The sequence below is a fragment of the Herpailurus yagouaroundi genome, unplaced genomic scaffold (assembly GCF_014898765.1).
Source record: "Herpailurus yagouaroundi ecotype Mexico unplaced genomic scaffold, PumYag 28, whole genome shotgun sequence".
In the NCBI taxonomy this organism is placed as follows: Eukaryota; Metazoa; Chordata; class Mammalia; order Carnivora; family Felidae; genus Herpailurus; species Herpailurus yagouaroundi.
In genome coordinates, this window is record NW_024412376.1 from 128040545 (window position 1) to 128054093 (window position 13549).

The following is a 13549-nucleotide window of genomic DNA, read 5'->3' on the forward strand; positions in this document are numbered from 1 at the left end:
TGCAGAAGATCGATTCACGTTACGTCTGAAGGGAGTTCTCTGTGCCACTTGGATTTCAGTGCCTTTTTCCTTCTCCAGTTCAGGGAAGTTCTCAGCTCTTATTTCTTCAAGTACCCCTTCAGCACCTTTCCCTCTCTCTTCCTCCTCTGGGATACCAATTATGCGTATATTATTTCTTTTTAGTGTATCACTTAGTTCTCTAATTTTCCCCTCATACTCCTGGATTTTTTTATCTCTCTTTCTCTCAGCTTCCTCTTTTTCTATAACTTTATCTTCTAGTTCACCTATTCTCTCCTCTGCCTCTTCAATCCGAGCTGTGGTGGTTTCCATTTTGTTTTGCATTTCGTTTAAAGCGTTTTTCAGCTCCTCGTGAGTTTTCCTTAGTCCCTTGATCTCTGTAGCAAGAGATTCTCTGCTGTCCTCTATACTGTTTTCAAGCCCAGCGATTAATTTTATGACTATTATTCTAAATTTACTTTCTGTTATATTATTTAAATCCTTTTTGATCAGTTCATTAGTTGTTATTTCCTGGAGATTCTTCTGAGGGGAATTCTTTCGTTTGGTCATTTTGGATAGTCCCTGGAGTGGTGAGGACCTGCAGGACACTTCCCCTGTGCTGTGGTGTATAACTGGAGTTGGTGGGTAAGGCCGCAGTCAGACCTGATGTCTGCCTGCAGCCCACCACTGGGGCCACAGTCAGACTGGTGTGTGCCTTCTTTTCCCCTCTCCTAGGGGCGGGATTCACTGTGGGGTGGCGTGGCCCGTCTGGGCTACTTGCACACTGCCAGGCTTGTGGTGCTGGGGATCTGGCGTATTGGCTGGGGTGGGTAGGCAAGGTGCACGGGGGCAGGAGGGGCAGGCTTAGCTCGCTTTTCCTTAGGTGATCCACTTCAGGAGGGGCCCTGTGGCAGCGGGAGGGAGTCAGATCCGTTGCCGGAGGTTTGGCTCCGCAGAAGCACAGAGTTGGGTGTTTGCGTGGAGCGAGCAAGTTCCCTGGCAGGAACTGGTTCCCTTTGGGATTTTGGCTGGGGCATGTACGAGATAGATGGCGCTGGCGAACGCCTTTGTTCCCCACCAAACTGAGCTCTGTCATCTGGGGGCTCAGCAACTCTCCCTCCCTTTGTCCTCCAGCCTTCCCGCTTTCTGAGCAGAGCTGTTAACTTATGACCTTCCAGACACTAAGTCGTGCTTGCTGTCGGAACATACTCCTTCCAGCCCCTCCGCTTTTGCCAGCCAGACTCGGGGGCTTTGCTTCGCCGGAGGCTGCCCCTCTGCCCCGGCTCCCTCCCACCAGTCCGTGGAGTGCGCACCGCCTTGCCGCCCTTCCTACCCTCTTCCGTGGGCCTCTCGTCTGCGCTTGGCTCTGGGGACTCTGTTCTGCTAATCCTCTGGTGGTTTTCTGGGTTATTTAGGCAGGTGTAGGTGGAATCTAAGTGATCAGCAGGACGTGAGTTGAGCCCAGCGTCCTCCTACGCCGCCATCTTCCTCTCCTTCCTTTTTTTTTTTAACTTTTACGAGAGAGAGAGAGAGCGCACATGTACGAGTGGGAGAGAGGAACCGGGGGCGGGGGGAGAGAGAGAGAGAGAGAGAGAGAGAGAGAGAGAGAGAGAGCTCCAGCAGGTTCCACACTAAGCTCAGAGGAGGTATGTATGTATGCATGTATGTATGTACGCATGTATGTATTTAGAGAAAGAGAGAGAGCATGCGGGTGGGGTGAGGGGGCAGAGGGAGAAAGAGAATCTCAAGCAGGCTCCACGTTGTCAGCGTGGAATCCCCCTCGGGGCTCAATCTCATGACCCTGGGATCATGGCCCCAGCCAAAATCAAGGCTTCGGCACTTAACCCACTGAGCCACCCAGGCGCCCGAAGAAATGTTTTAAATATAAAGATAAGTTAGAGGGTGCCTGGGTGGCTCAGTGGGTTAAGTGATATTGAGCCCCACTGACAACGTGCCTGCTTGAGATTCTGCTTGAAAGCCTGCTTGAGATTCTCTCTCTCCCCCATCCCTTCACCAGCTTGCATGTGCTCTTTCTCAAAGTAAATAAATAAACTTTAAAAAAAAAACATTGTTTATAAATGACATAAAGATGCATTTTATTTTATTCTACCAAAGACTTGAGAAGACCCCTTTGCAAATTTCTGGAGCTTTTTCTCTGCACAACTTCCTTCTCACTGGTACTCTGTTTTGCATATTCTAGACACTTTGGTCTCCAAGATCGTAATTCAGACTCCTCAATTAAGCAAGAGCATTGGGCTGCCTGATTTCCTTTTTCTCGTGTCACAATTCTGAAATTGCCTCTGGGCAGGTTTCAACTCATCCCCCCCCCCCCCGCACCCCCCGCTTCTCTCAAGTATCACACTCCTGTGCTGCCTGTTGTCCAGTATTTTGAAGATAGTTGTTTCATATCTTTTGTCCAGTTTGGAGTCAAGCTACTTTTTCATGAGCAAAAACTAAGATCTATAGTATAGGTGATTTGTAGGAGCCAAATGCAATGTTTGAACATGATATTTAAATTTATTATTTCTTTTGAATCTAAGTATCATATTATGAGTTGTGTTGACAAACAGTACGAAGATTGCTCATATAAGAAATTAACAAAATGATCTAAACTCTACCATGACTCAAAAAGTATTATCTAACTTGAGTGCATTACTTACCTCGACTCTTAGCTTGTTGGGGGCTGTAACTGGGACCTGGTATCTGCTCTTGTCGCCTGAACCTGCTAACCCATAGCCACTATGCATGACTAGATTTCCATCGACATTGGTCAGGCTGGTGTCCAGATTGGTAATGCCTGCTGGTAGCTCTATTGCCTGGAACAGAGCATCCAACTCAATGGCCAGATGCTAAGTGACAAGACCATTGTGGGGAGGAGGAGATGACTCCTTTAACATTTCTTCAGTGAGACAGGTGCTGGAAAGCACGTGCCCAGGGCAGTGTTTGTAGACCTGGAACCCACAGTCATTGATGAAGTTTGCACTGGCACCTCCCACCAGGTTTTCCACCCAAAGTAGCTCATCACAGGTAAGGATAATGCTGCCTATAGCTACACCCAAGGGAACTACACCACTGACAAGGAGAACATTGACCTTGTCTTGGACTGAATTGGGAAATTAGCTGGCCAGTGCCCAGGTCTTCAAGGCTTCTTGGTTTTCCACAGCTTTGGAGGGGGAACTGGCTCTGGGTTCATCTCCCTGATAATGGAACATCTGTTTGTCAATTATGGAAAGAAATTCAAGCTGGATTTCTCCATTTACCCAGCCCCTGAATTTTCCATAGCTGTAGTTGAGCCCTATAACTCCATTCTCACTACTCATACCACCCTGAGTACTCTGATTGTGCCTTCATGGTAGACAATGAGGCCGTGTATGACATCTGCCATAGAAAGTGCAATATTGAACACCCAACCTACACTAACTTCATTGCCTTATTAGCCAGAGTGTGTTTTCATCACTGCTTCCCTCAGATTAGATGGAGCCCTGAATGTTGATCTGACAACATTCCAGACCAACCTGGTGCCCTATCCTCGCATCCACTTCCCCTACCCACAAATACTCCTGTCATCTCTGCTGAGAAAGCCTACAATGAACAGTTTTCTGTAGAAGAGATCAACAATGCATGCTTCGAACCAGCCAACCAGGTGAAATGTGCCCTTTGGCATGGTAACTACATGGCTTTCTGCCTGTTGTACCATGGCAATGTGTTCCCAAAGGTGTCAATGCTGCCATTGCCACCATCAAGACCAAGCATTCCATCCGGTTTGTGGGCTGGTGCAGCACTGGCTTCCAAGTTGGCATTAATTACCAGCCTGTGGTACCTGGTGGAGATCTGGCCAAAGTACAGAGAGCTGTGTGCATGCTGAGCAACACCAGAGCCATTGCTGAGGTCTGATCTTGTCCAGACCACAAGTTTGACCTGATGTATGCCAAGCGTGCTTTTGTTCAGTGGTATACGGGTGAGAGTATGAAGGAAGGAGAGTTTTCTGAGACCTGTGAGGCCACTGCTGCCCCTGAGAAGGATTATGAAGTGGGTGTGGATTTTGTTGAAGGAGAGAGTGAAGAAGAAGGGGAGGAACACTAATTACCATTCCTTTCAGCCCTGAAGCATGTCCCACTCAGAACTTCAGCTTCCATATTAGCTGAAAGCTTTCTGGTTAGATTGTCTTCACTTTTCACTGCGATCATGTCTTACTTTTCCTTGTGTACCTGTAAGATTTGTCCATCATACCTCAAAGTAAGAAAGAAAGAAAAAAAAAGTGTGTTATTTCATTTGGCCATACTGTCAATAGAACACAAATAATGTAAAATCTTGATTGTTATAAGGCACTTAGTAATTTTTCTGAAAAGGCAGGAAAATAAATTATGTGTAATATATAATAACTTATCATTTAGGTGTATCTTTATTTTATTACTGATATGAATATCCCTGGCCCATCAATAGACCAACCCAGACACGTGCAATAATTAAATCTAGTTGTCTTTGAAATTTTGCCAAGTTTCAATAACATTATAACAATCATTTTATAGATTTGATTTTTTTTTATTTAAAAAAATTTTTTTACATTTATTTATTTTTTTGAGGGAGTGGGACAGAGGGGAGGGGCAGAGAGAGAAGGACACACAGAATCTGAAGCAGCCTCCAGGCTCTGAGCAAGCGTTCAGCACAGAACCCAATGCAGGGCTCGAACCCACGAACCATGAGACCAAGCATGACCTGAGCTGAAGTCAGATGCTCAACCGACTGAGCTACCCAGGCGCCCCTATGGATTAGATTTTTGTTACAAAGGTATATTTTTCAAGGTGAAGACAAAACACATTTTATTTAATACTTCATTAACTTGACATTTAGGCATGTGGTATGTAGGCCTCTATTCTCTTTCCTCAGTCCTGCTGATGGTAGTGGTGGGCCTGTGGGAGAAGCAACCAAATTAAAAAAGTTAGGTATCAGGGGCACCTGGGTGGCTTAAGCCAGATGGTTAAGCATCTGACCTGGGCTCGGGTCAGCTCAGGTCGATTCTGGTCACCTCAGGTTGGTTCTGGTCACCTCAGGTCGGCTCAGGTCACCTCAGGTCATGGTCTCATGGTTTGTGGGCTCGAGCCCCACATCGGGCTCTTTGCTGTCAGTGCAGAGCCAGCTTCGGATCCTCTGTTTCCTTTTCTCTCTGCCCCTCCCCTGCTCACACTCTCCCTCTCTCTCTCAAAAATAAAATAAGCAAAAAAGTCTTTAAAAAGAAAGTTAGGTGTCATATAGATGATTTGGTTTATCCGAGAAAGCTGAATCCAAGGCCAGTGGGAAGGGCAATAAGCAACCATATTTCCACTGTAGCATCTGCAAAAATCCCGTCATATTTAAAGCACAAAGTTACAAAATATGAAATGTTTTCATATTTACCTAAAAGACTTAAAAGCCTCTGGTACAACCATACACTTTTCCAGGATAGATTCATTCCTACTCTGAATTCTTTGAGCCTTTCTATATCTAATTATGTCGTTTACCTAGAAATTTGACACTCTGACAGTACTAATTAACAGTGAGCATCAGGAGCTATTTGTCAGTAAAATAATAACAATCTTAATTATATAATTGAGGACCTTATTTATGCTAGACATTGTGGGAAGTCTTAATGCGATTACCTCAAATTAGCATAACCTGATAAAAAGAATCCCTCCCATTCCGCTGATAAAACAAAACATAAAGAAAATAAACATTTTCTTTATTTTAAATCGCATAATTATTTATGAGGGGATTTTGTAATTTCAGTTACTATAGAAGGAGGGTAGACAGTAGACACACAGTAATGAAAAGCACAGACAGTGCCTGCCACCATGGAATTTGCAGTTCTTGGAAGACACACATTAAACAATGAATTACATGACATTTAATGTATAGGGTTATAAACGTTGAAGAGACATCACTGACCACTCTGGCTGAAAGTCTTGGTGTGCTGGAAGACAGACTGTGAAATATTTAATAATTTGGGGTCAAGAGCCAGAATCCCTCAAATCACATGATTTTTGAGATGAAAATACCAGAGTCAATGTCATGCAAATGAGCAGCTGTGGTTAGAGGCAGTTTAAATAGGATTATAAAGATTAGAGGGAGCTGACAAAGCAAGACTGGGAACCAAACTAAAAGTAGCCTACTAAAACAGATAATCCAATGTGGCTATGTTCTTTCCACCAGTCAAGGTTACTGCGGGTCCCAGGAAGAGAAATCCATTGATAGACTAGGTCAAGCTAATCACATTGGAGGGGGAAACAAAACAAAATAAAATCAAACACACTCTTACCCTTTTTAGCCTGAGTAAATTGGAAAAATATCCTAGTATGTATGTTTTATATATGAAAACAACATTCCTACTTACCTTCCATTTCAGCAGAGATAATTTTCCCCTGGCAGCCTTCCAGTCTAGCTCCTTTTCTCCCCAAATCTTAGGGCTCCTTGTAAGTGCTTCCTCAGCTCCTGAGCACCTTGTGTTATAAGCATCTCTTCTTTTGCCTGTCTCTCTCCTGTGTACTGTCTCCAGGAAAAAGGCTTGTTTATTATGCTCCCAAACCTTAGAACAGTGCCCAGCACAGTGTGGTGCTTAAAAATTACATGTTCAATGAACGAATAAACACTTGGACAAATTCTATGCCCTTATGAAGGATTATTATTTCACATTGTTAAGTGCTCTACACATAAAATACAGTTTTTTATTAAAAACAAAAATGAGGGGGGCGCCTGGGTGGCGCAGTCGGTTAAGCGTCCGACTTCAGCCAGGTCACGATCTCGCGGTCCGTGAGTTCGAGCCCCGCGTCAGGCTCTGGGCTGATGGCTCAGAGCCTGGAGCCTGTTTCCGATTCTGTGTCTCCCTCTCTCTCTGCCCCTCCCCCGTTCATGCTCTGTCTCTCTCTGTCCCAAAAATAAATAAATGTTGAAAAAAAATAAAAATAAAAATAAAAACAAAAATGAATGGGGCGCCTGGGTGGCTCAGTCAGTTAAGCGTTCGACTTTTGGTTTTGGCTCAGATCATGATCTCACAGTTTGTGAGTTCAAGTCCCGCATCAGTGTTGAGCCTGCTTGGGATTCTCTGTCTCCCTCTCTCTCTCTGCCCCTCCCCTGCTCACCCTCTATCTCTCTTTCGAAACAAGTAAATAAATAAAAAAAAATGAATTACTTATTTGGTCACACTTGCTAGAATTATATAATAAATTATTTAGAGAGAAGGTATAAATAATAGCTCTACAGCTTTCAATAAGGCAGTTATTTAATGGCTGCGTGTGCCTTGCTATCGAAGTCCCATTACAACATATGGAGGACAGGTGAGGCTTAAGCAAAATGCTTCAAAGCTCCCGCTTAGGTGCAGTCCGAGGGCTTAGAGGAAAGGGAAAGAGTGGGAGCACACATTTATTGCGTATACCAAATGGGTGTATGCTCTATAACCATGCTCCATTTATCTTCACAAAAACCTAATGGAGTAGGCATTACACTTTCATTTTACAGATAAGGGAATTGAAGCTCAGAAAGATGAAGTCATTTTCTCTACACAGCTACTACGCATTATCCCAAGAATCAGTAACATTCATTTCATCCTTAATTATAGTTTTGGAATGGAAAGGTACAAGAAGGAAGTGTAAGAGCTGGTGAAAAGAAAGGTGCATTGAAGATGAAACAAATGAATCATTCCAAAGAGTAAAGAATTTTGTGGGGGGGGGGGAGGGGGAGGGAGAGAGGAGAAAGAAGGAGAAGGAGAGGGACAGGGAGAGAGAGAGAGAGACATTTGAGGAGGACAGAAGCAGGAAAATGTTTACCCTTTGCCCAGAAGGCTGACCTAAAGCCTGCATAGTTCGGATGAGGATCAAATATGTTCTGTTTGCTACATTCTTTAAGGGTCTCACCACTGCCTCACCAATAGTTAATATTGAACTGAGTGATAAGCGCCAGAGGAATCTTACAAAAGTAGTTTTAGGAGTAGAAATGCAAAGAAATTTGAAGACATTTTTGTAATCTGATACTCTCTGCATGCCTCCTCCCCTTTGGTTACTAAGTAAGTATATAATCACCAACCTCACACAGCAAGAAGTCCTGTCCCTGTACGACTTAAATAAACTTACTAAGTTGAGCCATAAATGTCTCAAGAATTGTTTGTGATTGTTGCCCTCAATGACCTCACGTTAAGATTCATTGGGGCAAGAGCTATTTTATAATTATAACAAATTCTATGAAGTTTCATGATGTCAACCAGGAGTTAAGCTGGCAGGAGGAAGAAAGGTTTGTTAGAATGATTGTTCCAACTATTTAGTTCATTAAGTCATTTGATAAAGTTTCAAGTAAGAAACAATCCATAAGAAAATGAATATTCTGTGGAGATATATGAGAACAAATTCCCAATCTGGTCATCTTGTTTTATTTTTAGGTATATTTATTTTAGTTATGTCTTTCACATGTGAGATAGGATTACAAAAAGATTGCTCTAATTAAACCTAGTATATTTCTTAACCAAAACATGCATTTTTAACTTTTAAAAGAAACCAGGCAGGGGCGCCTGGGTGACTCAGTCGGTTGAGTGTCTGACTTTTGATTTTGGCTCGAGTCATGATCCCAGGGCCTTGGGATCAAGCCCCCCGTCAGGCTCAGTGCTGAGTGTGGATCTTGCTTGAGTTTCTCTCTCTCTCTCCTCCTGCTCCTCTCCCCCACTTGCTCTCTCTCTCAAAAATTTTTTTTTTAATTAAACAATAACGAAACCAGGCAAATTTATTTCATTATAAATGAAGCTTAATTCTGCTATTTGTCTTTTAAAAATTAGAATACTAGCCACTGTCAAGTGTTTACTATGCTTTTGGGACTGTAAAACAAATTCTTCATATTAATATAGTTCCTTTTAATCCTTATAACAAATCTATCAGATATTATCATGTCCATTCCATGAATACTGAAACTGGGGCCCAGAAGGTTCACTTACCATGCTCCAAGTCCCAGAACTAGTGAACCATGGAGCTGAGATGCAAACTCAGGCCTGGGACTCTAATCCTCTGCATTTAAATGTAGCACAGTGTCATAGAAACCACCTTCCCCCCAAACGGGGGAACAATAATTGGCATAAGACAGGCAGAGGCAAAATCAACACTAGCGTTAAGACTGAAAGAGTCTTGGGGCGCCTGGGTGGCTCAGTCAGTTAAGCGTCCGACTTCCGCTCAGGTCATGATCTCCCCATCCATGAGTTCGGGCCCCTGGGCAGGCTCTGTGCTGACAGTTCAGAGCCTGGAGCCTGTTTCAGATTCAGTGTCTCCCTCTCTCTCTGCCCTTCCCCCACTCACTCTCTGTCTCTGAAAAATGAATAAACCTTAAAAAAATTTTTAAAAAAGGCTGAAAGAGTCTTCTGTATTAGACAACGAGTAGCAATTTTCTGAAAACCCTTAGTCCCAAGAAATAAGATCTAGCTGAGAATATGAAGAAAGTCCACAAAGGGTCTGACTCCTTTCTTGAATGATAGATCCAAACTGGCTGATTAAGACATTTAAAATATTTCAAGGAGAAAATTTCTTAGATGTGAAGAGCAGACTGATAATACAAAAACTGATAGTTAAAAACTATAATTTTTGAGCACTTACCTGCAGATAAAATGCTAAGGGGTTTACAGGTGCATGCAAATAATAGTGTTTTCTCATATACAATGCTTTTCACTGTTGCCGTTAGAGGCACATTGCTGATATGGGTGACCTGGTTTGATTTTTAGTGCTCATACCCTCCAGATATTAGGGCAGTGTGGTGCTCTGGAGTCAGATAGGACTTGCTGCAGGCTTGACAGATAAAAAACAATACCCAGTTAAATTCTAATTTCCGACAAACATGAAATAATTTTTTAGTATAAGTCTGTCTCAAGTAATATGTGGGATATACTTATATTGTATTTTTATTTGCTGGATCTGGGAACCCTATCAGGGTGTAAATTCCAGCTAACTCTGACACAATACTAGCTATTTTGTCCCTGAGCACATTACTTCACCTCCCAGCCTTCCTTTCTTCCTCTGTAAAATGAAGTTGATACAGTACCTACCCCACAGGATTGTTAAGTTTTAAAACATTTATTTACCACTGAGAAAAGTTAAATTCCTTTCTGTCTTGAGAATTTCCCTTTGGGGGTCTCTTCATTACTTACTATCCTTTATATGGGTGATTTTAACATTTATTACCATTTCATGCTTTTTGAAATGTTTACAATTAATTTCACTGAGATGGGTTTGAGATACTGCCTTATTATTCAAAGAAAGGGCTTATTTTCCTAAGGAGATTATATAACTCTACTTAAAGAGACTGACACAATAACATTTTAGCATAAAACTAAATTGTGACCAAAGTGGCTACATTGATTAGTTTGGAGGAAGTTTATAACAGAGTGGATTTATCAAACACACCCATTCTAGCAGTTTAAAGGGTATGTTTTTAACTACAAGATGGCAAACACGTAAGTTAAAATAGTATATTTGGTAACACATTGAAAAATTGAAGGAAGTCAACAAATTACAAATGATAATCTTTTACTTAATGTTGTGAGGTCAAACAGGTAAACAGATTTTCTGGAAATTATACTGGCAATACAAATTGGAAGTAATAAGAATGGTAATACACTTTAGTAATCTCGTTTCTAAGAAAATAGTAATCACAGGTATATATAATGATTTAAAAATAAAAACATTCACTCAAAATGGATGAAAGACCTAACTGTGAGACAGGAAACCATAAAAATACTAGAGGAGACGGGGTGCCTGGGTAGCTCAGTAGGTTGAACATCCGACTTCGGCTCAGGTCATGGTCTCGTGGTTTGTGAGTTCGAGCCCCCTGTCGGGCTCTGTGCTGACAGCTCAGAGCCTGGAGCCTGCTTTGGATTCTGTGTCTCTTCTGCTCTCTGCCCCTCCCCTGCTCATGCTCTGTCTCTTTGTCTCTCAATTATAAAGAAATGTTAAAAAATTTTTTTAAAAAATGCTAGAGGAGAAAGCAGGCAAAAACCTCTTTGACCTGGCCCACAGCAACTTCTTACTCAACACCTCTCCAGAGGCAAGGGAAACAAAAGCAAAAATGAACTATTGGGATCTAATCAAGATAAAAAGCTTCTGCACAGCAAAGGAAACAATCAGCAAAACTAAAAGCAACCAACGGAATGGGAGAAGATATTTGCAAATGACATATCAGATAAAAGGCTAGTATCCAAAATCTATAAAGAACTTCTCAAATTCAACACCAATAAATATAAACAATCCAGTGAAGAAATGGGCGAAAGACACAAATGGACACTTTTCCAAAGAAGACATCCAGATGGCTAACAGACACATGAAGAAATGCTCCACATCACTCATCATCAGATAAATACAAATCAAAACCACAATGAGATACCACCTCACACCAGTAAGAATGGCTAACATTAACAACTCAGGCAACGACAGATGCTGGCGAGGATGCAGAGAAAGAGGGATTCTTTTTCATTGCTGGTAGGAATGCAAACTGGTGCAGGCACTCTGGAAAGCAGTATGGAGGTTCCTCAAAAATTAAAAATAGAACTACCCTACTACCTACCAATTGCACTACTAGGTATTTATCCAAAGGATACAAGTGTGCTGTTTCAAAGGGACACATGCACCCCAATGTGTATAGCAGCACTATTGACAATAGCCAAAGTATGGAAAGAGCCCAAATATCCATCAACAGATGAATGGATAAAGAATATGTGGTATATATACGTATACACACACACACACACACACACACACACACACACACACAATGGAGTACTACTTGGCAATGAAAAAGAATGGAATCTTGCCATTTGCAACTATGTGGATGGGATTAGAGGATGTTATGCCATGCGAAATTAGCCAGAGAAAGACAAATGTCATATGACTTCACTCATATATGGAATTTAAGATACAAAACAAATGAACATAAGGGAAGGGAAGCAAAAATAATGTAAAAACAGGGTGGGGGACAAAACATAAAAGACTCCTAAATATAGAGAACAAACTGAGGGTTTTTGGAGGGGTTGTGGTTGGAGGGCTGGGCTAAATGGGCAAGGGACATTAAGGAAGACACTTTTTGGGGTGGGTGTTATATGTAGGGGATGAATTACTGGATTCTACTCCTGAAATCATTATTGCACTATATGCTAACTAACTTGGATGTAAATTAAAAAAATAAAATAAAATAAAAATAAAATAAAATAAAATATAAATATTTTAAAATAAAATAAAAAATAAAATAAATAAAATAAAAATAAAAATAAAATAAAATAAATATAAAAATAAAATACAATAAAAATAAAAATAAAATAAAAATAAAAATAAAAATAAAAATAAAATAAAATAAATAAATGAAATAAAATAAAATAAAAATAAAGACATTCACTTTGAAAAATTTAGACTAGAGGAAATATGCCCAATGAAAGGGAAATCAGTCAATAAATTATGGAATAATGGAAGATAAAATATTATGCAGTCTTCTAAAGGATGCCGTATGACATACTTAGTAATATAAAAATGACAATAATATAATATTAAAGAAAACCAGAATGATTTTATATAAAAACTATCTATATGAATGTCTAAACGAAAATGTTAATATTGATTATGATAACAATAGGAGTAGGGTAAGAATATATTTCAGTATTTTTTCTTCCTTTCTATAATATCCAAATCTTATGAAACATGTTATTTTATGATTAGAAATTAAATATTATTTAAAAAATCCTGAAACCCAAAAGTCAACTTTCCAAAAGAAAAGAGTACTCAGTACTGGCCTCATTTTCTCTGCTCAGCATCGTGGGGTATTTCCCCTTTTGGGAGCCTTGCAGTCCGTTGGGTGCTGAGGCCATTTAACTGAAACAATAAACATTCCTGGATTGTTCGATGGCTAATTAGTCAGCAGGACAAATAGTTCAAGTACTGGAAAAAGAATGATGTATTTTTGGAGCTGATCGTTTGAAATGAAAGCAGTTTTGCTAAATAGAGACAGTATTTATTTCATGCTGTTCTATTTTCAGTCAAAAGCCAAAGTTTTGTAACTGTAAAGTATCAAATGTCGCACTAAAAATTCTTAAGGAAATTTATTTTGGGGTCATTAGAATAACATTTAGATGCTAACTGGCATATCTTAATGTTTTTTCATAGCTGAAGTATGAATTACTCTTTCAGGCAAGTTCAGACTTATCCTATTTTTATCTCTTGCCCAGGTATATTTCACACATGCAATTATTTCACAAAATACACAATAAACAAAACAATGAATAAATAAATGCACCCTGTTTATAGTTTAATAGTCTTTAATATGATGGCACTGTATTTAGAAATGTAATCATACTTTGTAAAAACCTAAACAATTCTTTCAAGAATTCACCCTGGATGAATTGATAGTGTCATTTTAATAAAATCCATTAGGCAGTATTACCTTTGGCTAACTTTACTTTCAGATTTGTTAAGAGGTGCATGTAGTTCTGAGAAACCTCCTTTTATCCCTCACTCTTATACATATTAATGAGCTCCAGCTAAGGATAATGGTGATTTGGTTGCTGTTATTTTCA

General features: G+C 40.4%; 1 pseudogene; it reads left to right on the top strand.

The window, feature by feature from the left end:
• Positions 1 to 2680: 2680 nt before the first annotated feature.
• Positions 2681 to 4189, top strand: LOC121032768 (tubulin alpha chain-like; annotated as a pseudogene).
• Positions 4190 to 13549: the final 9360 nt, after the last annotated feature.